Source organism: Bombus pyrosoma, linkage group LG9 (assembly GCF_014825855.1).
Source record: "Bombus pyrosoma isolate SC7728 linkage group LG9, ASM1482585v1, whole genome shotgun sequence".
In the NCBI taxonomy this organism is placed as follows: domain Eukaryota; kingdom Metazoa; phylum Arthropoda; class Insecta; order Hymenoptera; family Apidae; genus Bombus; species Bombus pyrosoma.
This window is the reverse complement of record NC_057778.1, coordinates 3,814,977-3,842,806: the sequence shown is the minus strand read 5'-3', so window position 1 is coordinate 3,842,806 and position 27,830 is coordinate 3,814,977. Positions and strand designations below refer to the sequence as shown.

The window sequence follows — 27,830 nt, the reverse complement described above, 5'->3', positions numbered from 1 at the left end:
TAAACGGTATCTCGATATCCAGGATAAATGCGAAATAATATGTCGCATCCGAACGTGTAGATCATAGATTATCGGGGAAATAGAGATACGATCGGGAGAAGTAAAAAAATACGAGCGGAACCATACTGTATCTTTACGCGTGTATATATCTATAGTATCTCATGACGACTGAAATTAATAACCCAATAGTAATTTTATATAAAAAATCGAATAGAAAAGCCTGCAATAAAATATCGTCATGAAAACTTATGGGCGCATGGAAATCGATTTGAAACAGTCGAGAAATACGTAAGCACCGCGTAAAATCTTTTTTGAAAATCTTTGGGGGCTATGATTATTGCTTGGCATAAAAATTGTTAGTAAAATATGGGAAAATATAAAATGTTATGTGAAATAATAGAATATTGTTTGAATCGTATTATTTTATAGGATCCTGTTGAGTTTATATATGAGATCAGTGAGAAATATGTTTAGAGATATAGGTATAATTTGCTTAAGAATACGGTTTCATTTAACGCAATAGTAATTTACTTATGGTTCTACAAAATAATTTTACACTAACGTATACAATATATATAAAAAAGTTTTCCTCATTTTTACTCATTAAGAAAATAGCAGCGTGTATATCTTCAAAACAGTAGAAGCGTTACCCATTTTAATTATGAAAATAGCGTGTGTATGATTATTATTTAGTACTAGCGTAATTCATTACACTACGTTTACAATACCAAGATCATATGCTATATTTTGTTATAATCTTCAAAAATGGTAATTAACAATAAATTCCCGAAAATATAATTCAATTACACCACAATATGATATACGTATCGAGTTAGTTTGTCAAAAGTAGAAAAATACTTCTATTGTGTATTTTAAATCCATTTTCCACAGATGGTTGGTCCTTTGTCGATCGGATGATCCGTTGCCAAACACCCTATAAATCTTTGAATCTCTGTATCATATCAGTGAAACGGAGGGTATCTTGTAGAATGCAGATGTTCCCTGCAAAGAATCGGTGGCTAGGTTTCCATCGTTAACTTCGGTCCCCACGAGTTGAGCCGCGTGTTGTCATCGCCGACGTGCGGATATAAAAAGCGGCTCGACGACAGCACTCCGTGACAAACGATCGCATTGTGAACGCCCGACTTCTTTCCTCCACCGCATAAATCCTTGTACGAGGCGGAGATTCATCTCGACTTCAACGCCTTAATAACAGACTCGAATATCAGATTATATATGTAATTGTTGCTAATTGTCTATTACCTTGTTTTAATAATATAATACAATTTATATATAATTTCAATTTATAGTCTACTAATTCCATAAAAGGCTACTAAATACTGCTTCTAATTATTTGTTTGCTATAATGATGAAATGTTTCTGTACTGATTCAATGAAAGGAAAATATTATTTATCGTCGTTAATTCGGAATTAATGTGCACATTTCAGTAATGTTTTTACAGTAGAACTCTGTTTATATGAACCTGTCATGGTACAAATTAGTGGTTCATATACCCAGGTCGTTTATATAATAGGAGTCTACCTATGTCTGCCCATTACTTATGATTTTTCGTTCAGTTAATTGGAGTTCGTGTTTATATAAGGGGATTCCAAGAAACATTTGCTCTTAAATACATAATAATGTTGCAGATTTGTATCAATTGCGAAACGTGAGAGCGAGTATCACATCACGCCTGATCCTACTGTTTAATGTTAGACGTTCGTACAAACAGAGCGACGTTCAGATAATAAGAGCTCAAACAGCCAAGCATTGCTAAAATTTCATTCACATAATTGGAGCTCATAGAAACGAAGTTCCATCTTTATTACATCACGAAATTGCGGATTTATATTGAAATTCACACTTTTGAGAATTCATAATTAGGAAAGTAGAACCTAGATAGAAAATGATTTTACTTACCAAGTATCATAGAAAGCAATATACTTTGGATATTTTATATATTTTGTTCAGCTCTAGTTATCATAAATCGACAGAAGGATCCGTATACTCACGTTAATGTACATATATAAGTATCCTAGCAAAAGGGTTAAGGAAGAGCCAAGCGGTCCAGCATGGCCACTGGCCGGTGGTTCGCCTTGACCGCCGCTTTTCGTAATCCAATGGCTTACATTTGTTTCAGGCGTAACACGGCCGGCGAATCTGTACACGATTTAGTTCCCTCCGGAAAACAAATTCCATCACAGACCGCCGGTGCAGCAAGTCGAATGAATAAACGACTATAGAAATCGCAGCTTCCTGCCAGGCGAAGGGAGAATATCTCCGGCAGAGTTTTTTGTTGCTCCTTTTAATCCAAAGATTTAAATCTCACTAGCCGAAAAAGCGCCGGGACGTTGCATTTTGAACCAAGGTCCATTGTAAGCTTCTCGTTGGATCTCGGAGATTCACCAGGCTGAATGATGTACAGCAGTGCGTGATTTAAATACATGGTACGTAACGAGAATTATGCGAGTCTCGAGAGGAAATCTCACCCGTTCTTCTTGTCCGCATACGTACAAGCTACCTCAGAGGTGAGAAACCTTTCGTGTACGCTGCTGGCCGAAAAAAATGAAAATGAAGTAACGTGTATGTACTTTGATGTATTTTTGGAGGAAATTAAATTCTATTAAATATATATTGTTGTAACATACGGTGACGCAACAAGTAGGAAATTATTAATAATACGGCCATTTAACGTTGGAGGAATTTGTTAATTCATTACAAAATCAACCCTATTGTCTTTTTTCGCTTATTTTTCACTCTTGTATCCTCAGACGATATTTTTTCCAAATTTCTAACCGAAAAGTATAACATACACATAAAGTAATGAAATTTACAAATATATATATTATTTTAAATATACAGATTTTTATACAAATACAAAATATGTATCGAATAACACAAACGAAATATTTATACGCTACTCGTACTTTAGTAATATCTACTAAAATGCAATATTTATTAAAATGTAATTTTTATTTGGATCATATAAAACAGGTGCAGAGAACAGCAGGGTTAAAAGAAAATTTTTGGATAAAGGAAATTGTTTATGTATTGCTTGCTGCTGAAAAAGAGATCAAAATATTGCACTTCTGAAGTTTGCCAGAGAAATGTCTGGTATTTAATTTAGTTTAATAACGATAAATACGTAAATTTGTGTAAAAGAGAGAAGAACCAGTAGTTGCTCAAGTAACAGAATATTTTGGCTTTAATTTCGTAGTAGCTCTAGAATTAATAGTTACATCATTCATACAAGCGAACGTGTCTCTAATACTCACGGAAATATGAAATGTTAAAATGCGTACATATAACTTTAAGAGCTTTCACTTTTATTTGCAAATGAAAATTTAAATACATATGGTTATAATAGTTTAATTTAAACTAGAACGCTTTAATTATGTCTGCTCTAAAATACATGAATTTATCTTAATATGTACTCTTTCATAAGACACTTACTACAGTAGTGTAACCCTTATGTGATCAGACCGTGCGACAGTCACGGTTAATCATGACGCACGCACATTGAACCGTAATAGCTCGCTTATATCGTTGACGTATTTTCGTTCCATACAGAATGAGGATGACAAAATAACTGAAAGGAGACAAAAATTTCCACCTTAAAATTTACATGATATTGTTTATGTTTAGATATAGCTATAAATGTACAAATATGTAAATTATAGTATAATAAGTCTGAATTTAATTTCATTAATTTCTTCAAATAAAAAATGATTATTTACTCGTCATCGTTGCATGTTTCATTCTAAAACGGATCAGGTAATTTATTTTAAGAAAAAAATAGACACAGGAATATTTGACATTTCTAGAAACATTAATTACATTGTGCACGCAAGGGACTAATTTTGGAGCGTTTTATAAATAGTAGCAATAAGTTCGTTTCTCTGCTTGCTTATTAATTATAAATTATCATCAACAATATATTATGATAATCAAATATAAAATGATATCTAAATTATTTCTGTTTCTAGGTACAGGATCTAAGTTTCTCCTGTATATTTTATATATATACCTTTTATATATACTTTAAGAAAACGAATTATTTTTAATCAATTATTCACGTTATTTTGTATAAGAATGTCGTAAATATAGTAACAAGATTGGAATGGGAATATACTGTTGTTTCGATAAATGCGATCAAATTATTAAATTTCATTACTTAATACTGTACAATATATATATATACTTTTAGTTATTTCCTACTGATACTATTTTATCTTCCGGTTCTTTATTATCATTCAATGAAATAAAATGTTAGTATATAATGTACACGAGATATCATATGGTTTGCGTGCATGGAATCGCCGATTTACTTTTCCGAATTACTCAATAATTGGAGAAACACAGTTAGAAATATGTAGTTGCCGTAAGCAAGCAATTACCAATGCCAGGGAAGAAAGTACATTTCGATCAGGCTATATTACACCGTGGGTATTGGTGTCTCTCAATAGAGAAGTGCGCTAGGGGATTCTGCAGAGTAAACTCGATTGTATCTTGTTTGTACGCGTACCACACTCAAGATCGAAAGCCCGATGAGATTATCGTGCCTATTATCTGGTTGCAATCATTCTTAAAATAGGGTGAATCGTAGACAACTTGCGATTCGAAGCACGTATGCATCGCGAAAACAAGGAAATGAACAAAAGAAATTTTAAAGAATGAGTGTCAATTGAAAAAACATATTTATTTGCATACGTATACAGAAGTTTTGGAAATATTAAAAAATTAGTTTTTCCAGTGAAGAAAACATAGTTAGGAAATAGTTAATCAACGTAGAAATTGTAAACAACGTGTATTTGAAAGAAGATGTAAGTTTGTATCGGGCTTACTTAATAATTTAAGTGCACGCTGATAGCGATAGTTTAAGTATAGTATTAAATATAGCCAATTAACTCTTGCACAAAATATCTGGTCTAATATATACGGTCTATATGATTCATTTGACAAATTCTCAAAGGGCAATCATTTAATTGGTTCAAATAATTTATATTCTATATTCCGTTATTTTTAATGTTATGTTAAAACAATACATTTCGAAAAAGAAAATTACCTTTACAAGTTAATTTGCAACATTTTGATGTATTTAGATCAACTGGAGCATATTTCAGCGTGTATTATGATTATCTACGGTTGATTATCTCATGATAAATGACGAGAATGTAACAATATAGAATTTTTTAATATACATTTATTGAAAAAGATGGATACTAATGAGGGATATTCTGTAATAATTTTCTGCATACGGATACGTTAATGGCAAATGGCAGCTTTCCAGTGTAGCAAAAATGATTGAAATAGTGAAAACATCGGTAAATGTATAGATTTGTTCGAACATACATTAGAAATTACTAAAACTTGTAAATATCTTTCCAAACATAACTATGAAATTATAATAACTTCAATTATATGAAAATGTACAATTTATATCACATTGTAGTAGAGCATCTTCCAAAACACTACACTTTACTATATTTGTTATTAATTTTATAAAAATAAGAAGCTTTTTTTGACCAAACAAATAAATTTTGATTTTTTGTATGAAACTAACTATTTGCACCTATTGTTTTCCAATAAGGTTGATAAGATACAAACATCTGATAATTTGAATATAATTTTACAAAAGGCTGAACAAAGAAAGGAGAGGTAGGTATCGAATCCAAGTTTTTCTCATTACAGGTTTTTTGGGTTCTCCAGGTATTTTGGGTATGCAGGTCGAACGTGTATTCGATGTACTTTGATGGATTGAATGAAAATTGATTAGAAAAAGATAAAAAATATGCTGTTGTCGTTTGTTATCAAATATATCTTTGTATCATTTAAGTTTTTCGCAAAAACGAAATAACCGACTAATATTTTATCCAACTGTTTAATTTCGTTGTATTTTTGTATTTCTTCCTTTTCGTACTTTTTTCTAATTCCTTTACCATGAGTATAGTTTTATAACAAAAACAAAAAATACAAATATTTCGCTACAATAGGGGTATAACATAGGATATATCCTTTGTTATTGTACTAATTAAATTATTTTAATTGTTTGAAGACGAGATTGGTAGCAAATTTAATTCACAACAAATTCTATTTTTCAATGATTTATTATTGACACAGTATAAAAGAGATACTATTATAGAACCATGGAAAATATTACATATACATATGAACAAATTAAAGTGTAAGTTACACGTACATGAATATATCGAACTAGGTAAATAAATTACTGGAGTGGCAAATCAATCGATATTAGAATTTCTGAAATAATTTGTAATTCTACAAATATGTCGAATTTTACATATTGCCAAACATTCCATATTGACATATCATATTAAATTAGTCCAGTATACTATGCAGTCAGACATATCACAAAGTTACTTTCTCTTTATAAATGAAATAAGAGTTAAAATTGAATGAGGTGAAACTATTATGTTTATTATATTACATATATCGTATATTATAAACATACAATATATAAGTACGAATACAAAATATGAATATAAAAATGAATTATCGTTACTCTATACTAAAAAGTATATTCCGAGTATATGGAGCGCAACAACTGTATTCCTGCTGACATCTTTGGCAGAATTCCGTCGAATCGGTAAGAGCAGTATCTGCAACCCTCGGTTGTTTATTTCAATGTCACGTCTTTGCAAACAGGTTTCAAGTATTTCTTATCAAAGACCAAAATTCTGCCGATATTGCAGGGACCTTGTTCGCCTTCTCTGTAACACCGACGAATATATCCATAAAATGGCCACAAAATTTCGTTCTTGGAACATTTCATGGAATGCCGTAGGTATTCTGCTTGGTCGGGAAAGTAGATGGACTCCCGATTCAGATTATTCTTGGTCATACCGTTCGCAGGATAAGCACAAATGCACGAAATCCAGAAACTTAGAACTACGATCGCTAGTAGCGAACGCATCTTTAATTAATAGTTAACAAGCTATACCGTTGTGCGCTTCTCTGGATCCTGAAAAAATAAGAAATGACTAAGATATTTTTCTGTCATGTTAAAGATATACATTGTTCGCCATAAATATCAAAATATTGAATTAAGAAGAATTTATTCAACAAATTTTACTATATTTTATATTCTGCAATATAAAACATAAATGATGCGGATGTAACAAAAGATGCATAATAAAACAATTAGAAAATAAAAGCAATAAAAGAACATTCAGCCTCTGTTAAATATGAACGAACGTTTTAACGCTTATGACAGTGTATGTACTCGTATTATGGAAATTAATCATTTTTTTATTGATATTATTGAAATAAAGTAATGGATGAACAGAAGATTAAGTTTATGTATTTAAGTGTTATAATTTCGTTCTGTCACGAGCTACTAACTAGAATTCCCGCTTCAAAAGAACGTATTTATTTTTAACGTAAAGGCTACGATCCTCTTTTAGGCAATCAAGGTACTCTTCATTTATAGCGCTCTGAATAATTCGTTGTTTAACCTTCTCCTCTTGACATTAAATTTATAACCAATTAATTCAATACTTCACTTCTTATAAATAAGTCGAGAATATCACATTATAATTTTGGGTGACGTAATTTCTTTCGGTTGGTTTCAGATCAATATCCTTTCGACAACAAATTTTATAATACATCTGACATCATACTCATTTCTGCTTAAACCAGTTTTTGCTTTTACATCACAAGATTTTGTATTCGTGTGACAATAATTTATACGTTTCCAATGCCGGTCCAGATATTTTTATTAAACACTAATGCTTTTATTTAATAGTTAAATAACACAATATATTGAATACAAAATATAAAACAACTAATCACGATTTTTATTAAATACTAAAATAAATCGTTAATTTAAATGTAAAATCAGGTATTAATTTATCTATAGAAGAGCGGCGTGAAACCTGAAATTTTGCATATATTAACATATTACAGTTGCATTTAGCAAAATTATAGGAGCCGTAATTCGTTGGAGAAGTTATACATGTTTTTGCATCGAATGTAATGTAACTCATTTTCAGGCAATAGTTATTTTTACAATCCACAAGACCAATTTCATTTTATCAACATCGAAACTGTTAAACATGTCTAAATGCGACGGAAGATATCATTTTCGATCAATTTCGGTTACACGTAAAAATTTCACAGATATAAATTCGAATAAACCACGAAAGAAATATTTCACGACTGCGTTTAGGAAAATTATAAAAGAATAATCGCAACAATTTTACTGTATCGAAATAACCATTCTCAAAGCGATTCATTTTCAAATAATAGCTGTTTTTATAATCCACAGATGCAGCCTTATACCGTCAGTTTTAATGACCACTATTGAAACCTAAAATACAGTTAAAAATTTAATCGCCTGGAAATTACGATTGCTCGTAGCAATTTGTAAAATGTAAGTATGAATTAATCCTGAAGGAAATCGTTCGACAAATTTATAAATATTGCCTGAGTTTCGCGAGCAATTGTTTGTCATTTAAGAAATAATTAAAAACTGATTTGTGCAATACGCTATGAAGCTACTTTAATTATGCATCGTTGTGTATCGCGGTCGTGTTTCCGGCATCGCAAATAGTAGTGTACGCGGTATTGTTGTTACAATTTGTGATCATGGTTTTCATTTGAGTCGAAATTAAATTTTCAATCGACTTCCAGTTTCGACTGATAAATTTTATTATTCAATTTTAAAGTAAGCGTTTTATCAGGCTTCGCAGTGTCACCGAATAAACGTTATGTATTTATATTGTTTCTCCCGTTGATGTTACGTGGAATAAATTTTACGGAATATTCATATCTTTGAATAATACGAAAATAAAATTGATGCTAATCATTAAATTACGAGGATTAATTTCCGTGAACAATGCTTTCACGCATTTCACAATTTATGAATCGCCAAACACGTATTTTCCTTCAAAACTATGCTTTTCAGAACTTATTTTCAATGAATGCATTATTCTATCTAAAAAAAATCCTTATATTGATTTTATTCTAGAAACAAAGTCGAAATAATAATTCATGCATCTTATATTTTATTTCTGCACACTTTGACCTACTTTAAATGCATAAATATCTACACTCTACTTATCATAGAATTGCATCGATAGATTACAGTTGCTACTTCTTTTCTATTTGTCTAATGCTTCAGCAGAAATACGGTAGTCGAAGTGATGCAAAATGGAAACATACTCTTCTGCCGAGGAAAACGAAACTTTCTTTTCGCCTTTACGAAAGCTTACAATAGGAGAAAAAATCCTGAATTAAAGAACCATTCGGTTGAAATGACTTTTGGACAAAAAGACAGCGTGAGAAATACTCTTCTGTCAGATACTAATTAAACTAATGTATGATATTAACCTCTTAAGGCGTGTAAGACGAAATATTTCGTCATTCCTGGTAAACAAGTGTATCGAATATAACGATATAGTTCGTCACGATATAATGTCGTATGGTACTAATTACCATTTCGTATGTAGCTATTTCAACATGGGTAGGAAACTATTCTCCGGCTAAGAGGTTATTTAAAATAATTATAGAACATTTAATCTCATAGATTGACATTTAATAATGTTTTTAAAAATAGTACCATGCAGTTATGGAAATGTACCTTTTACCGAAAATATAAACTATAGATGCAACTACTTCTGACAATTTAAATGATATTATTTTTTATTTATACACATCGGATAATTTCTTCCTTGAAACTATATATTTCTCCAATATGCATTAAAATTTTTCAGATATTTCGTTCTACAGTATAATAGCACTAAGTTAAAAATGAGTATGAATAGTAAGCATATATTTCATACTAGTTATGTGACGAACTTGTAATTCCAATCGAGTGACTAATAATCTACAATATCGTAATAATTACGTTTATAATAAATACGTTTATGAACAATCTCTATAAATCAAACCTAGAGTCTTAACAATGAAAACAATAAAGATATCATCTGGTAAACATGATCAGAAGTTCACGTCAGAATAGCGACGTGCCAATAAATACGGGATTCTATACGCTTTGACGATCCTTACACAAATTCATTTCTCAAATTAGTTCTCGTTTTCCCATCATTGAAACACAAATTCTTGTTAGGACGTCGACCGGGAATTTTCATACGGGAACGGGAACAACTTTGTTCGTTCGAATAGCTTCAAGCGATACTAATGAACGTTTTACTAAAAACAAACGGAGATCGCGTGTGCCATAATGATGGCAACGGGCAACATTGTAATTCCTAAGGGTATTTATAATTTCACAGTTCGCTCGCCGCACCTCTCTCGATCTGCGACGCGTAAATCTAGACTTTGTGCCGTTTTGATGCAGTTCTACCGGAGTCACGACATTATGATCGCTCTTCAACTTACAGCGAACGCTCATTATTAAATGAACGTATTATAATTCAAAGGTGTTTCGAATTTTGTAAAGTTCTATTGTATCATTATACGCAATACGTTGTACAGCACTGTTATAAAACTTAAAAAGCAAATAGAAAGAAAAATATTCTATCACATTTTCTTAAATGTTTAATTACGTATATCTTATCTATCGAGTGTTGATAACGATGAAATAGTATTGGAAAATATTGCAAACGTATAAAATATTCACCAATCATCAACATATGAAAAGAATTTCCCGTCTATTGAGATAAACGTATAGGTATTTCTATTTTTCATCACAGTAAATTTAGTAATGAGATTGCTGCTAATTTGGGACAGACAAACATCACATGAAGATTCAAAGTGTCTAACATCATTGTCGGAGAATATCTTTAACCTGAATTTTATGAGGTCTCTGCAAGTCTACGTTATTTATTTTTATAGAATTATATTTATCTGTTTTATTAATTACATTTATTTGTTTGGTAGAAAATCCGTGTGTAATACAACGTCTAATAATGAGATTTCAATATAAATTACTCCATAACAGAGTGTTTTACTACAGAGTGTAAACGTATCTTAATTTTCGCGACACGAATAGCCATAGAATAGCGGAAGATTTAATCTCTGTTACTATAGCAGAGTTTACTTCGAGCGTGGAGCTTCTATACTTTTACAGTTCGTCATAAAAATTTATGCTGCACGGTCGAGGGTGCAGTTTCCTGTTAAACTCAGATTTCGCAGTGGTCTTTTTTTTTAAACTCCGGTCACTGACGAAAGCACGAGAACAAAGCATATCATTTTTATCGTGAATACGAGGCAGAAGAGAATACGAAGCTTCGAATCGACGAATCAACCGCGAATCTCAAACACCATTGCGCCGCGCACGGCATTGTTCTGGATGGAAAATTAAATCCAAACTTCCCACCGGACAAATAATCCCTTACCACCAAGAAAATTTCACGAATCGCAACGATAACAGAAGCAAACACGCTCTTCCTATCAGCGCGATGCTTTCCCAAAACTCCGCGTAATCTCGCTTCCCCTTTTCATTCTCTTCATCGCAACTTTATCGCGATCAAGAAGTTTCTATGTTTGTACGAAAGATCAAGGAGCATTTACACATCGGTTATATAAAATGTAAATAACTGATACGATGCCTTATGTAGACTATAATCTAGTACTAAATGTTGAAAATAATGGAGAAATTTAAGTAAAATATAAAAAACAATTTTTTTTTTTTTTGGTGAAAGAAGATGTAATGCGATAGGTTCATCTTCTTCAACACCATCAACACGCTTGATCGAACGAAAGTAGATAAGGATGTTGTTCGTTAGACAAATATCTATATTCAGATACTTATATCATGAGTACATTAATGCACCATATCGGACATTACGTATATTCTACGAGAAACTAGGTAGGTAGGTACCATAAGTTACTATAATAGAATAGCATACTATTAAGGACAGCTCAACTACCTCAGTTATATTTTCAATGGAGAAGTTACATCGTGCTACTGGCGAGAATAATGATAAATTCTGACAAAGTGAAAACAAATTATAAAGTTACAAACATTAAACATTGAACTAAGTTTAGATCGAATATGTGGAATACGTTAGGGATTGAGCTTGGTGTTGCTAGAGCTAGGTAGGCAGATTCAGTAGGTTAGGTCGGGGATTAGACGTGGGTTAGTTAGAAGAGCTTGGGTTAAACTTAACTAGATAAGTTAGGTTCAGTTGAAATGGTTTAAGTAGATTGAACGTGTTAAACGTTTGGACAGATGGAATATTTTGGACGAGTTGGATGATTGATAAGTGATTGTACTGAAAGATTCTGAATTTAGGCAAAACTAGTTACTAATTTCATACGTTGTCACAGTAATCTGTCTTCTTTATATTTCCAGCTTACTTTCTACAAAGTTGTAGCATAGTCGTTTTATACATGGCAAGAATATGTGTTTTTACCATAAATATAGGTTTCAAGTTGAACAAAACTTTTAACAGGGACAGAGTACGATATCTCTAGGAAAAATCTGAAATTCGTCGTATGAAACACAGAGTGGAAGCAGCGTGTAAATGGCTCGCCCAGGTGTAGGAGTGGCAATAATTTTAGGAGTAAGTTTTCAACTTTCCTGGACGATACAATGACAGACGCTTCCAAGAAGATAGAGTACTCCTGGGCTTTTACATTATCATTGTGCTGGTACGCTCGCTAACTCGCGATTTATTGCGTGTAGATAGCAATTAATTGTAACTCTTGCACGAAGACGGGAATTCGCTCGAGGACGATTCTTCTGGTGCTTTTTCGGGAGATTCCTCGCCCTGAAAATCGTTGCAAAGGGTATTCGTTACAAACGTGTAACGGCTTTCGAAACAATTCATTCTACTTGTCACGCTGACTAGCGAATATTCGCTGTTGGAATCTATGCCTATCGTAATTTTTAAATACAACTTCACGGCGTGGTTATGCGAAGCAATAAAACCTTTATAATGTGCGTTTGCATTTCGTTAATAATGGTACCTGAATTTTATTACGAGGAAGAATTTACAACTGCGATATATATATATATAAGGAAAAGAACTATTCGTCCTGGTACTTTCATTTTTCTTAAACTTGGTAACTGAGGAAGATGTGCCAATTCGTCGTACAAACTGTCAATCTCTTGCCTCATATTCGCTTTGTTTGGGAATGTTTTAAATTAGATGTTCAAAGCGCTGACCACACGCGTTAACAGAACAAAGGAACAAGTTCTATCCTTATGGGAAACTTGTCAAACTTCAAGGTCCATTTTCGCCTAAACTATAAGACCGAGTTCAACCACATTTTAAAACAATTCGTATATAATGCGGAACATTCAAATTTCAATTAACTTTCTTAACTCCGAATTGTTTATTAAAATCCGATTTTAACCCCATTTCTCATTTTCAACTGAAAACGAGATAGTGATTATGTCGTGAAATAATGAAAAACACGCACATTCATTATCTTCTCTCACGTGTCACTTGGCGAATCTCATTGTATCGCAATGCACGATTGCATAAATTTCCAATGTATCAGGATGTCCATAAATTACGCGGGAATCGAGAAATTAAAACTAACTTTGTGCAGGGTTGACAGTACGATAGCAACGGCTGACAATCAACCATCGTTGCTCACGGTAGAATAGAAAGTAACCCGATCTAAATTCACATAAGCCACGAATAATGCATCATGCTTGTTAGCGTATCAGTTCGTATTTTCCATCGAGTGTAACGCGAGCCGGCATTGCATCGATCACGACGAGTTTCAAAGCATCACGAAGCACTCTTTCGCGTCATATAAATGCGTTGCCATTCATGCGTTGCAATTAATGTTATCGATTAACTTAATACGCTGCAAGTCGCTTCCTTAGTAATAAAATTACTTTTTGCACAAGTTGCTGAATTATGTAAATGGTAATTTTCTCTGCAGATAAGTAGATATTCTAGAAATTCTTGTAAATAAGAAGGTATAACGCAAAGCAAAATTAATTGATGCATTTGATCAATACATGTAAAAAATGTAACAGCGTGATTCTTTTAAATCGTACGTTTAGTTTTATATGTAGTATGCATTAATTGCACAACTTTTTATTCCGTACAAAAAGATATTAAAGGTTTTCATCGCGTTTAAATTATTTCTAAAACACCACTAATTTTTAACTACCATATGTCCCTACAAAAATTGACCAACCACTTTGAAAATCCTAGAGAATGTTTAAAAATCAAAAGAATACACATAGCACCGAAAAGAACCACAACCAAATCAACCGATGTCACATGGAAGGAACATTAATTTTGTAATTATTCTGTAAGAATTCACATAAAACTAGCAACAACCACAAGCTTCTTGCACACACGTCGAAAGGAAAATCGTTAATTTTCTAGAACTTCCAACGACTGGCAAAATTCGACAGCCGGATAAAATAATCAAAGGTCAAATTTTATCTAAAGCCGCGTTTGTCGACGAAGAGGCTACTACGCTAAAGCGTCCTCTATTGGAACGCGGGACGTTTTACATAATTTAGATGAAACTTACACCCAGCACGGTCTCTTGCCGTGGCAACAAGATTAACGATTACTTTGCACTCACGTTTGCTCGTTTATTTTCCCCCCTGTTGGCGCACCAGTGCTGGGCCGATCTTTTGTTCTCTGGCTGGCTACTTGTTCGTCGACTTTACAGCTGCGCGAGTACCCTGTCCCGCTCTAAAACTTACGCTGTAGACTAAAGTAATTCGCTGTCACTAATAGAAATTTGATACCCGAAAGCGTACAACGTGTCCCAGCTCGGGCGTACGAATCGAGGTTCCAACGTAGACTGAGGAGGTCTCGTATCAAAAGTTAATCTACGCGAATGTACGTAAGGATCTGGCAGGCAAAGGAGGTGGAAAGCACATGAGGAAAAAGGTGGAGTGGCATCGTCTGGCCGTAGGCATGTCATCAGTTCCCAGAATGGTGGACGAGGGGCTGGAAATGACAAGGGGGAAGGGATTAATCTGAGGCAGCCGGTGATCACCTCAACTCGGAGAACTGGTTTGATCGTGAGAGGACTACAGTTTTCGAATAGCGTCCCGACATCCTCTCTGGATCTCTCCGGGGAAATAAAAGAACGTATTTATGTCGAGACCAGGATAACGCCCACCGCTCGATAAATAGAATTTCTGACAACCACGGGAATTTATGCGATTAATCCCGGTGTTTAGGTTAGATAAACGAGGTGAGCACCGGTACCCAACTGATCGTTGTCCTCTGTCTATACCTTTATAGATAAGCGGGGTTTAGTTGGCTACGATTTAAAGGCGTTAGCAGCAGCGAGAAATCGATTAACAACTTTCGTTTCATTTAGCGTTTAGCGACGAAATTGAAGTTAAATGATGTACAAAGATGGGGGGGGGGGTGATAGGTAGGTTGCAGGAATTCAAAGGACGGAGTCGATCGAACGGTTGATTACATGTTTAAACGATCGTTTAGGAAGTATGTGGTAATTGAAGAATACAGGAGGAGGAGACATGATAACTTTGTCTTAATTGGTTTTCTGATTTTGATGTTACTTTGTGAAGGGACACATTCCAATATGAAATCAGTTGTTCGAAAGATGAGTTGACCAAATCTGTAAATTAAAAAGTACAGAAAAATGATGAAATTAAAAGTGTGAATAATGATTTTCTCCCGTGGTCCTTGATTATGATAACTAAAGTAAAACGTTTGAGGAAATTCCAGACGTTGCTTGTATCCAGTATTCATCCGGTTCTCTTTCATATTTACAACTATGAATCACTCGACAACTGGTTTGGTCCGTATGTTATTTATTCTGCGTAATGTATATTTACACGTTTATTAAAATGCAAAAAATTTACTATTATTAATGTCTAAAAGTCACGTTTAAAGCTTCCAGTGGAACAATATTTTTCTAGTTATTCCATATGAATTCGATATATAATGTACGATTAGTACTACATCAATTTGCTATATGATTGTATCATTCCTCTTGAATGACTTCGCGGGTGACGTATTAAATATGAGGTACTGACGTCAAGAATAGTTGCATAGTAGACGTGTTGGGGATTTCCAAGAATTACATCTCGTTCTGCAAATATATTTCCTCTTTTTTCTGCAAAATTGCTATTGGTATCGCAGTCGTAACCATAATAACACCGTAATATTGTAATTGATTCACTGAATTAAAACAATTTACAATTTAGGAGAATTACTAGGTAACGTGCACGATATATTAAAGCATTGGATATAGATAAAAGAAATAAAAGTTTGCAATACAATTCCAAGTACAGTTGCAATCATATAATGTTTGATAGTTAAACGTACATTTAATACTTTTTATTACACTAAATATAGAATTAGAAAAATCGAAGATTGCAATATATTGTAATAAATTGATATTTTAAAAGATATTATTAATGATAGTAATTAAGTACATGTTTAATGTACATTTTTAATTTAATAATAACTAATCGACTGTTTTTTTTTTTTTTATTAGACAACGAACGTTTGAAATGGCAAACATTGTTAGGTTCTACGTCATGTTTCAGAAGAAATTTAAATTTATATCTGTTGTAATGTTAATCTTTGAATAAAGAGGAAAATCTCCCTATGTATTACGTAAATTTTACGAGTAAGATGAGAATTGTAGTTCGTTGTCCTGCAATGTTCAAATGGTACGTAATGTTATACTGTGACATAAATCGAGAAACTATGTACTCGATTGTCGCAAAAATTCACAGAAGAAACACCCACCTTGAAAGATGATTCATAGATTTATTCAAACAAGTTTAATGTATTCGTTCGCTTGAATTATGTAATAGTATTTCCGCGGTCACAAACGTAAATAGTACTTACATAGATTACAAGCGGAATTTTCATAGTTCCATTAATACTACTTATTAGTATTAAAAAAAAATATATGTAAAACTTCTCCAGTTATAGATATTTATGTTAATTTAATCAGTTTCGATTCGATGTGCCTAAATCACAGTTTTTTATGCATTCGTAAAAAATTTAAATCTGCCGAAATGTATGCATAGAATACACATATTCCAAAATATATTTACGTAACTAGTACATTATCTTCTTTATATATTTTACCAAGAAGATTTAGAAGTTGAAAGAAACATTATTAGTTAAGCTAATTGTAAACACATCTCTAACGGGAAAGGAATGAAAAAGGAAAGTTGTACTTTAATAGCAAGGATTGATCCTCTACTTAACGATTCCGACACAATCCAATAATTTGCATTCTATGAATAATTTTAAATTCACATAAATAAATGCACCGAATCATATTTATCATACTTACGGATATATGGATTACAATAAGGAAAAATATTCGCACGAGGAAATACTGTCCGAGCGAAAAGAATGATTCAGCTCTTTAAATATGTCTCGGTCTCACTGCACTTTTTTTTACAGACGATTCAATGCATTGGGTTTCTGAATAGCGTACAAGGTAAAAGAGTGGACCACAAAGAAAAATCTGGAATTCATCAATTGACTGTCCGTAGCAAATGGAAAATTACTCTGTCGTTTATAGGTTTTCGTGGTCAAGTGGCTACAAAAGTTAAATAGAAACTGGTTACGTTGAAGACCAGGTTGAATTGCAGTTCAGAAAATTAAACGGATCTGAAATAATGCCTTTTTTATCGTGTTTGACATGCATCAAATCATTTCATTTTAACCGGCCTGTTCTGTACCACCTGTAGTTAAGGGGAAAAGCAATCGGATTATTCCGAAATAACAGTACCTATATGTAGCTTTCGACCATTTAAATATTCTCAAAGCTTGAAACATTTTGTAATTCTGTCATTAATTAGAAATTAATACTACAGATATGAAAAACAATTTCCTTTTCTTTGATACATATTGGACCAAAAAATGTTCTCTTTAAATTTCTATGAACTCGTACTGTTGTACATTTTTTGGTTTATTATATTAAATCTAAAATAAAAATCGACAAAGCTGACAAAGATAGGAGTTGATGAAAAAGATGCAGATAATTAAATCTAAGAAAAGATTATATTATAGAAATCAGTACATTCCATGATACTTATTTGTTCATATATTCCATGGCGTCATTATATATGGTCATTATATATGTTAATATTTTGTTACAAGTCAACATTTGACGTGCCCTTTTAAGAAAATGTGACGGAACATTATTACTTATTCTTGAATGCATTGAATTTAAAAAAATAAGTTTCCAAACAGGCACTAAAAGGAAAATCTCGTTGAAATATACGTACATACATATTTACTTAAGCAAGCATATTTGCTAAAGTCTTTCTGCACATACGATATTCCACGAGTGAAAGATTACTCGATTCACACCATGACGGGTTTCACATTTTTTTTTTTTTATTTCGGATTCAATAAGATTGCATTTAAAAATCAATATTTACTATGAACGTATGATGTAAGTAGAACATAAAAATAAATATCGATCCTATGTAGAAATCCGTAGTAAGCTGTCGATAATTGAGCTGTATCCCGTTTATGAACGTTTTGTAGCAATGCTTGCTGCGCTGTAATCAACACTCGATGCGGATCAAAAGTTAATCACCGTGAGATACTGCTCGTAAGCATTTAATCGTCGCGAATTCTGGCGTTGCAGTTCTCGCTGTAAGCGCGTTTTTAATTGCGATTTGATTACACTACCTGCAAAAATTGCTAACTGAATGCCACGGAGCACAGTTTATTAAAAGTTGTATCGATAGATAATATCTCTCGGAAATGTGATGAATCTAACAAGAGTAACACTATTTGATGTTTAATCACTCATATACTAAAATGAATATGATTGTGTTATAAAAGAAAAAAGAGCAGTGTTGGGATTAAATGTTTGAATCAGGAGTGATAAAAATCGAACAAACTACAGTTGATGAAGTTTATTCTCCAAACTATTGAATTATAGCTGTATCTTTTTGTACATTGAAAAATACACATTATTTCTTATTGTTTTCATAATCTAAAAATAGCTACAAATACTGTAGCTCATCGACGTCATCATTCATTAAACATCTGATATACAATTTGCATACCTACATATCATCGAATACGTAGGATGTTGACGCAAGATATTTATAGTTTTATGAATTATGTGACAGCAAGCTAAGTATACTTCAATGGAAAATAACAACGATATGCAATGTTATTCGAAGATATTCGTAAAATTTTTATTAGATTTTAACGTTGAGTTCGACATATTCTAAATACTCAACAAACTCGATATTTCGTTGCGATCATTTCACCATAGACAGAAATTACGTTAATAAAGACAATCAAACGTGATTATCAATTTGATCCTACACTGACCCCTCTCGCCGAATTCTTATCAGAGATATTTCAATCAATTTAATTAAATTTGATCTCGTTAAGAGTCGAATCACTCGATGGATACATACCGTATATTATTTCCCATTATGATTTAGATATTTGAAGCTTTCATTTCTCGTGAACGATATGACTATCGTGTAAATAATACCCGGCCCCTTGGAATAAAATGAAACCGTCACTGCCCGGTAAGAAGATATTTTACCGAATTCGTTAATACCAGAAGTGTTTTTTATGGACATCATTTATCTTAATAATCCTTGAGCTTAAGGGCGCAATTAATCAGCCATTGAGGTCATGAATAATTCATTCGGTAGGAAAAGGAGACCCTCCCCGAAAATATTCCACCGTAACCGATCTTAATTCGTGCCATCCACCCACTGCCATTTAATTCAACCACTTTCATTGGCAGGCGTGAGCATTCTCCGTCGTTGCACTTCGTTCCGTTTAAGTTCAAATTGATAATAGTTCGGTTCACCGGTTACATTACGTGACTTCACCCTCTCACGAGGAAATAATCGGCAACTCGTTCACGCCAGGAAAAAGGAAGAGTCGCTGGAAATGTCGCGAGAAATATGTGGAAAGTGTTGAACGGACGGTAAAATAATACATACAAATAAAACATGTACTAAACATCCATAAGTATTTAGGGTAGCTTCCGATATTTAATATCTTCTCTGATATTTAATCATTTATTTAATAAATGTAATACGTTTATTTTCTGGGCCCACTTACGCAGTTGAACTAATATTATTAATGTAATTTTACCAATGACGAAGTATAAGTTATTAATATTAAGGAGATTTCTTCTATCGCAATAACAAATTTTGGTAGTAAAAAAAAATTAATTTTTATATATCATCAGTCATTATGAAAGAGAATTCTATAATCTACAATCTGTAAATTTACTAATATTGTTGATTAATAAATTATTGTGTTATCTCTGGACTGTAAATTTTTATGTAAATTCATATTATGGACATAAATAAGGAAATGAATTCTACATAGTGATTTGTTTTGTCTGTTAAATATTATAATCTTCATTTTACTTTGGACATGTCGTACGCTTTCGCGCATTATATTTATTCTGTACATTCTTACATTTTTAAATTCCTCATAAATGCATACACACACGTAGCGTAGTTATTTCGACCGCGTTACATGTGCATTATAGTGTAAAATATTAAGTGAAGTAAAATTTACCGAAGTTGTGCAATAAATTTAACGAGCTTTCTAATATTTACGACATTATAATAAATATGGTTTTCCGTTCGTGTAAATAGGAAAATGCAATTAATACGACTTATTTCGATTATACACAATCCAATGGTATAAGATAAATATTATAGATACAGTTTAGATTTATTAAATATTTTGATGTTCCTAGTTAAATGAGAAGACGGTCATGATGATATTCATATAATTATTGATTGTACATGTTTTGGGCGGTTTTAAATGAGAAAAAAGGAGATGAAGTTTTAATGAATTAATACCAACATTGTAAGGGTATAAAAGGGAATGAGAGAGAAAGTAATTAAAATAGTGATTTATAAGCAGATTTGTAAATCCCGATTTATCAAGATTGCTGAAGTTATGAGAAAGTAGATTCTTACGAAAGTAGTAAAAGTAAGAAATATTGTCCAATTTTCTAGTGTCGATTTTCTCCACCCTGAAATCTAGTACGTAAGTAGACATAAAGATTCTAAGGAATATGTTTTTGCTTATATAAGAAAACATGCATATTATAACATAAATACTATGGACGTAACAGAGGAACTATACATGTAGTATAGTAAATATTCATATAGGAAATTTCCAAGCCATTCCTAGAATTCCTTTGCATATATGCTTTAAAAAACAAATCTACTAAATCTTGATCTAAAAAAAATGTCTGGTAAGCAATTACAGTAATCATATCACATCCATTTAACCTAGTATCGTTTTCTTCAACTAACGCTTTGAACACTTGAATCACAAATTATACAACTTGCAATAATGATCGCTTACATGTTATTTTTCCTCACTAGATAAGACTAGATAAGATACAAGAGATTAATTAGAGCAGAAAATAAATTACTACATATTTAAGTAATATCGACAGCTTTCATAATTAATACGTAAATATGTTTTCCAGTTAGAACAATTTGTTTTTACAAAATTGTTCTTAGCTACTAAATTTATACCTTCAATTAATACCAAATTAAGTGACGTCAGTTCCACAAGTTTAGAGTGATTAGTGTGATAATTGCAAGAAATGACTCACAGCTAGTTGATTCACTGAGAAAAACGTGACGCGTACATCCCGCAATCCGTTCGCATCGATTAACCCAGTTCGCGCGTAAGATGCTGATCTATCAGGATCACTTGATTTACCTTAGGTTAGTGATTTATGAAGGTGTTATCCAACGAGATTTTGGACGGTACTTTAAAGCTGCACAGTGTGCTCGTCCCTTCACCCTTTGAAAACAGGCTGGCCCGTTTAGCCTGGTATTTTTCACTTACCTTATCCTTAGCAAAAACCGAGATTTAGAGAGCACCTGACCGAAGATGCATAGTGTATACTTTAAAATTCTGAATAGTTGTTCCATCGTGCTAGTAAAAGTGAAAAGTAAAATTATGCTGAGTCGCGGTGAGAAGGTTGTGAAAATTTCGAATCGTGAAATTACGTGAAACACAATTGCTGAAATTTCATCGAGTCACATTTTATCTTTAATGATCTTATAATGTGTTTCATCGCAAATAATATTTCCAATTGTGATTAATTAAAATTTTTTAACAACGTAGATCTATTCGGACATTCCGTAAAGTATAGTGTTATATATTTCACATCATCAAACGTGATCAACGCTGTGTGTACTAGTAATGTTTTTAACATAACGATATTAGTCAAATTTGCTAGACATGCAGAAATACAGAAAATCTGGAGAATAAAGGTATAATTACTTTTTATATCGTTCATTCCAATTTCTTGTTTACTTTATCACATTATCAAAGGATCAATTACGATCGGTAATTTATGTATTATTCATATCGTGTGCACGCAGTATTATGTTCTGATTATTAATCAACACTTCTCCTAAATTATGTATCTATGAATAAACATTTCCCAGGAATTTATTAGAAATTAGTCAATCTCGGAAACTAGTCACGATTCCTTGCTTATGGAAAGTACCAACTATAATAATCTTGATAATCTCGAAATTATTCATTTCTACGTCAATGCATGAACAACTCGTTGACTCGTTATATGAATCAACTAATTGGTAGGTTTTCGTAGAACAACATTTATCTGGAATTATATAATTGAAACTTTCTTCCGATAAATCCTTGACAGTCTCTTTCAACTAGTCATAACCAATCGTTAAAGTGTACCCAAACTGTATGTACGAATAATTTTAATTAAAATTATACCATGAAGATAATATAATTATATACGTATAACGTTTTGACTCCAATAAAAATAAACACTAATTTTATTGAAAGCACCTACATGTTCTTAGCAATTGCAAGAAACTTTTAGCCTCGAAAGTACTGATTTTCCAATCAATGTTACCTAAATGCTTTTCAACCATCTTAGCATTTACCATAAATCCTTACGTATCTTAAATTCTCCTTTTTAATGCTCTATATAGAATAATAGTAATCGGATAAAATTTTTAACACTTCCCCATAACGTCTTACATGAATGTTTCGCCTGCAAATTTTAAACATAGATGCTTCTTCTCAGCATCTTTGGAACGATGGTGCATATTCTCTCTGCAGGTTGCCTAATGTAAAATTAAAAAGTGCTGTATCACTGGCAGCAGCGTTGCACGCTTATCATCAGCGCGCTTCGAAGGCGGCAAGATTCATTAACATAATTAAAACGGTGGCGAAACGGAATGAAACGGAGGCGGCAATGCATATGAATAGTTTACGGCCTTATTATTAATGTTGATGCCATTAATCTATCCACGTGGCGTGCCACGGGAATCGCAAGGTACGCGGCTTCTATTCGAAACGAGAATCACACTGCATACCTTGGCCTGAAATTAATTTCTACGCTATTTTCGTTGCTCTTGAATGACAGTTGACATCTAAAGTAAATGATTAATTCTGAAATGCCGGTATCAAATTCGAATCTTGTTAATCGAATTCTGTTTGAACGTAATTTCACGTATAATTCGTTATATTAATTTAATTCGAAATTCGTGACAAAAATAGGAAAAATTGAAACTAGTGGATTGTCGTAAAATTAAAATTTTAATACAGTGCAAGCATCGTTCCTTTCAGGAACTTTTGAAAAAAATTCAAAGCTAGCACATTTTTGTACAGCTGGCGTTTTATTAAGTGACATTCGTCACTTGTTTCTGTAAATTCTCAACAATTTTTTACGTAATTTGATAATTACATTTATAAGAAAGATTTTTTTTTAAATAGCTTTTGCATGCCTTTATGCCATTTCTTATTATTAATAGATGAAACATTATGTTTGATGAATGAAACACGAGACACATTGTTTGCAGAATTAAAATTGTCATATTTAATGGCACGTTTTTAAAATAATGAAGTTTTCCATTTAGTTCGTGAATTTAACTTATAAAAACAATATTTCGTCTAATTCAACGTTTTATTACTCGACAGAAGTTCGTGTCAAGTAATCTTCTATTTTTAGCGAATACACAACAGAAACGCTATGATCTTTCCGAATAATCCAATATTTAAATATCTATTCTTTTATAAATGACCTCGAAACGTGTTCCTATATACATAAAAAATTTTGTTATTTAAATATATTGCACAGATAACTGTGGAACTCGTGCAAAAATTTATCGCATCAATGGAATAATTTCGTACAAAGTAACATGTAGAATTATTAATACGAGTAGTTCACGGAACTTTTCCTTGCGTTTTTCGAAACCAGCAATAGAAGTCACTTTATGGTAGCAACGGATAGTTTCAGAAAAATACGCGGTCTCTTCCTGTCTGCATGGCGCGTGTCTATGATGTCGATATTGGGTCCTGTTACGAAACGGCTGTTGTTTTCAATTTTAAAAAGTTGTGCACGTGCTTTTGGTACACAGGTTTCCGTATTCGTACTTTTTATCTGACAAACTATGTGCCATCTGCCGAAAAAAATTTTCATTTAACATCGTATTCGAGTTACTCGCTCTCTTTTATGACGTTGCAAGATGCAGACACGTTGCAAGATAACTATACGTGTAATTAAACGTGAGATGCTCTCAAATTTATTAATTACCACAATCAAATATTATACAAGCAATTATTTGATTATCCGGATTCTGTAAAAATATTACTTTCTATCGTTCTAAATCACATTGTTTTTAATCGTTTATTTTCTATGTCATTTTTAATACAAATTTGATACAATCATTATCTTTGACAAAAATTTAATAAAGATTGACAAAGAACTGAATATAAATAATTGAGAATTCATTATCAATTCTATCTAGAAGGAAATGCAGAAATATAATATTCAAACGAAATATTGATTTCTTTTCCTTAAGCGAGTAGCGTAGAGAAAAATTTGCTCATAGATTATCCCAGTTTTCCTCTTCACGGCTGAAGATTCCCATAAACTGTATAAACGAAAAAATTTTCCAAAGAAGCCATTTCACTTGGAGAATGTCATAAAAAAAAAAAAGGGAGGAAAGGAGCCATAGAACTGATTTCTTCAACTAAGAAAACAGCAGCACATTTTCCTCTTCGATATCACGTAGATATTGAGAGAGAATGGTAAAGCTCGTGGATAAACGAACCTCGTGGTTTCGTTTAATTTTCAAGCAGCTCCGGATAAATCTCGGCAGTAATAGCAGATAAGGACGTTTATGCTTTCGAGAATGAATTACAACTGGCATTTATTACGGAGCATGCCAGGGTGTGTATTATGCATAGATGTGTACGCATATATGTATGTATGTCCTTATTAGCGTCTAGTACGGACCGCATAACTCGCTTGGCATCGATTATTACTTACGGCCCACAGTAAATTATCCGCAAAGCACCAACGCAGGAACTTCGAAAGACAATCTCGATAATTTCGCTGACTTATCGTTACTCCCGCGGACTCGCTCGACGTGTACACGCGTGCACCTATTTTGCATACGATGTCTGTGCACGGTTTGTCGATTAACAACAAGTTACGGGATAATGTACACTTATGTCGCGTCTACACTCCCTCAATGTTGGATTAGAGTTCAATTTGTGGATTATACTGTAAGCAAGAAGATAGCAACCGGTTAGTTATGGTCCTAGTCAGATTATTTTATCGCAATCAAACTCGATAAATCTTCACTAATGGTTAAATCCAGCTGTACAGCAGACGTGCGGGAGTAAAACACAGATACATAATCTGATGATTGGTGATCGGACAACATTTAGAAAAGTAATCGTTATTCACGTTGGAAAGGTGATTTAACAGTGGTCGAAAGATGTTTCTCCACGGTTTATCAATTAACAACGAATTACCAGATAATATTCACTTGCATCGCTTCTACGAATCCTTGACGTTGGATTAGAATTCAATTTGTGGATCGTACTGTAAGTAAGGAGATAGTACTGGATGGTTATAACTCTAGACAGATTGTTTTATCTTAATTGAACTCGATAAATCTTCACTAACGGTTAAACCCAGCTACACGGTATATCTGTGGAAGTAAAAGACGTACACGTAACTTCCTGATTGGTGATCCAACCGCATTTAGAAAAGTAAACGCGACACGACTCGCGTTGGATAGATGATTAGAAGTCTAGTGGAAGTGGAAACAATGGGACACAGCAAATTGCCTTTTGCTGACGAATAGAAAGCCGAGGTTTCTTAATGGCGGACAAAGTTGCTTGAGAGGTAACGTCGTACGATTTCGTTGAATGTCGACGCGTTCGTTAGGCTGGAATTTTGCGGGCACGCGGTTGATTGTGTTTAAGCAACGAACAGTGGCGAAGTGTTTCGTTCAAGTTCTATCATTTCGAGAGTTTTCCTGGAGTAATTCTGCGCACTGCCTCGAATCTCTGAATGTTGGATCGACCAACCGAGGATATGTTAATGAGTGTTTGATTTAAGAGATTGCAAGTTTTAATGCAAAGTTCAGAATTGGACAGTGGAAAATTAAAATATAAAGATTATATTATTTATTTCGTTATATTCAAATTTAGATTTATTTTGTTATGATTAAGTTTAATGTTATTATTACGAGCAGAGATGTCTGTCTTTTCTTGTTTCTACGCAGTAATGGGTATCTACGTCGATATCAGTATCTATATAGAAAGACTTTGTTACGTTTTTATGAATGTAAGCAATAACATGTTACTTATGTGGAACACGGTTCTGTATTATTATCGTTTCAACTACAATGTTATTTTGGGTCTATGTAAAATATTACTATATTTCAGAAATGCAAACCTATATTTGAGAAAATAAAGTCCTAGAGCCGTCTTAAAATGTATATTGATTCTTCTTCCAACGTATGTGAATCTCCTGAATGTAAAGAATTAAAAACGGTTTAAATAAACATACTTCCAACAAATTTTGTCAACCTGTTACGTATTTTTAAAAAGCATCTTTGAATTTAACCCAACAGGACCTTCCCATTTTTTATATTATATCCATATTACGTTAAAGTACCTACTTTCTTTTACTTACAAAAAAATCAGCAGAAATATACTATGTGTTTCGGTATATTTTTGCTTTTAATGCCTCACAACACGAAACAAGGGCGTATACAAAGCGACTATAGAAAATAAGTTCGTTGAAATTAGCCAGCAGAGAATATACAGATCTGAATTCTCAACATAGTTCAATAAAAGAGAAAAAAGGGAAAATACCAGAAGCCTTTAATAAAACTATGCTACGAACGACCTTCGTTAACGCACTGTATTCTGCTTGCAGCGTGCTCGAAATTCAGCAGCTCTCGGAATATAGTGGTGCGTTCGCGGAACGGCTCCTATCTGGTTGTACCAGGAGGAATATCACGGACGCTCGCGGTGGCAACGTAACGTGAATCGACGACTCCAGAATCGTTGACCTTTCTCGTCGTCTAATGACGTTCGTAACGACCGTCAGCTGGAAGTCAAGCAGATTGTTTACGTACGACAAAGACTTCGAAACGAACTGATGGTATACGTATATGTCGACGTCTCACCTGCTGCCTTAAAGCTTCGCCCAAGCGCAGAAATGAATACCACTTCGCGTTCTTAATGACGTGCTTTACTCGGTCTTCATTTGGTTAAGCGAAAAACACTCGCGACGCTCGCGACTCGTTCGCATAGCCAAGGGAAAGGAAAGGCTGGCAGGAAGGCAACGGCTAGCCGACAGGAAAATTAGAACACCCGATATGTAGATAGCGGACGTTCCGTTGGTTCGCTAGACCGATGTACATCCCCGTTCATAACTGTTAGGTGACTTACAGGACGTTTACAGTGAATTATAGTGGCTCACGAAAGTATTTCAATGCTTACTTATTTTAGACACCGTAGAAGATTTTTATGTATATATATGAATGTGTTGTATAAAACGTTTGGAAATTTCAATCAATGCTGTAATGAAACACCACTGTCATAAGTATATCGGCAAAGTTTGAAAACAATCAGAAAACGTA

General features: G+C 33.1%; 1 long non-coding RNA gene across 4 annotated transcripts; it reads right to left on the bottom strand.

Moving 5' to 3' along the window:
- Positions 1-682: 682 nt before the first annotated feature.
- LOC122571144 lies at positions 683-14,781 on the bottom strand. 4 transcript variants are annotated; one of them, XR_006317965.1, is made up of 3 exons: positions 14,489-14,771; positions 2,014-6,983; positions 683-1,205 (listed from the first exon to the last, which is right to left on the bottom strand). It is a non-coding gene; the product is annotated as an uncharacterized LOC122571144 (long non-coding RNA). The 4 variants fall into 4 exon arrangements; XR_006317964.1 differs by lacking the exon at positions 683-1,205 and having other exon boundaries at positions 2,536-2,550; positions 2,650-6,983; positions 14,489-14,768; XR_006317963.1 differs by lacking the exon at positions 683-1,205 and having other exon boundaries at positions 2,778-2,792; positions 3,455-6,983; positions 14,489-14,765.
- Positions 14,782-27,830: the final 13,049 nt, after the last annotated feature.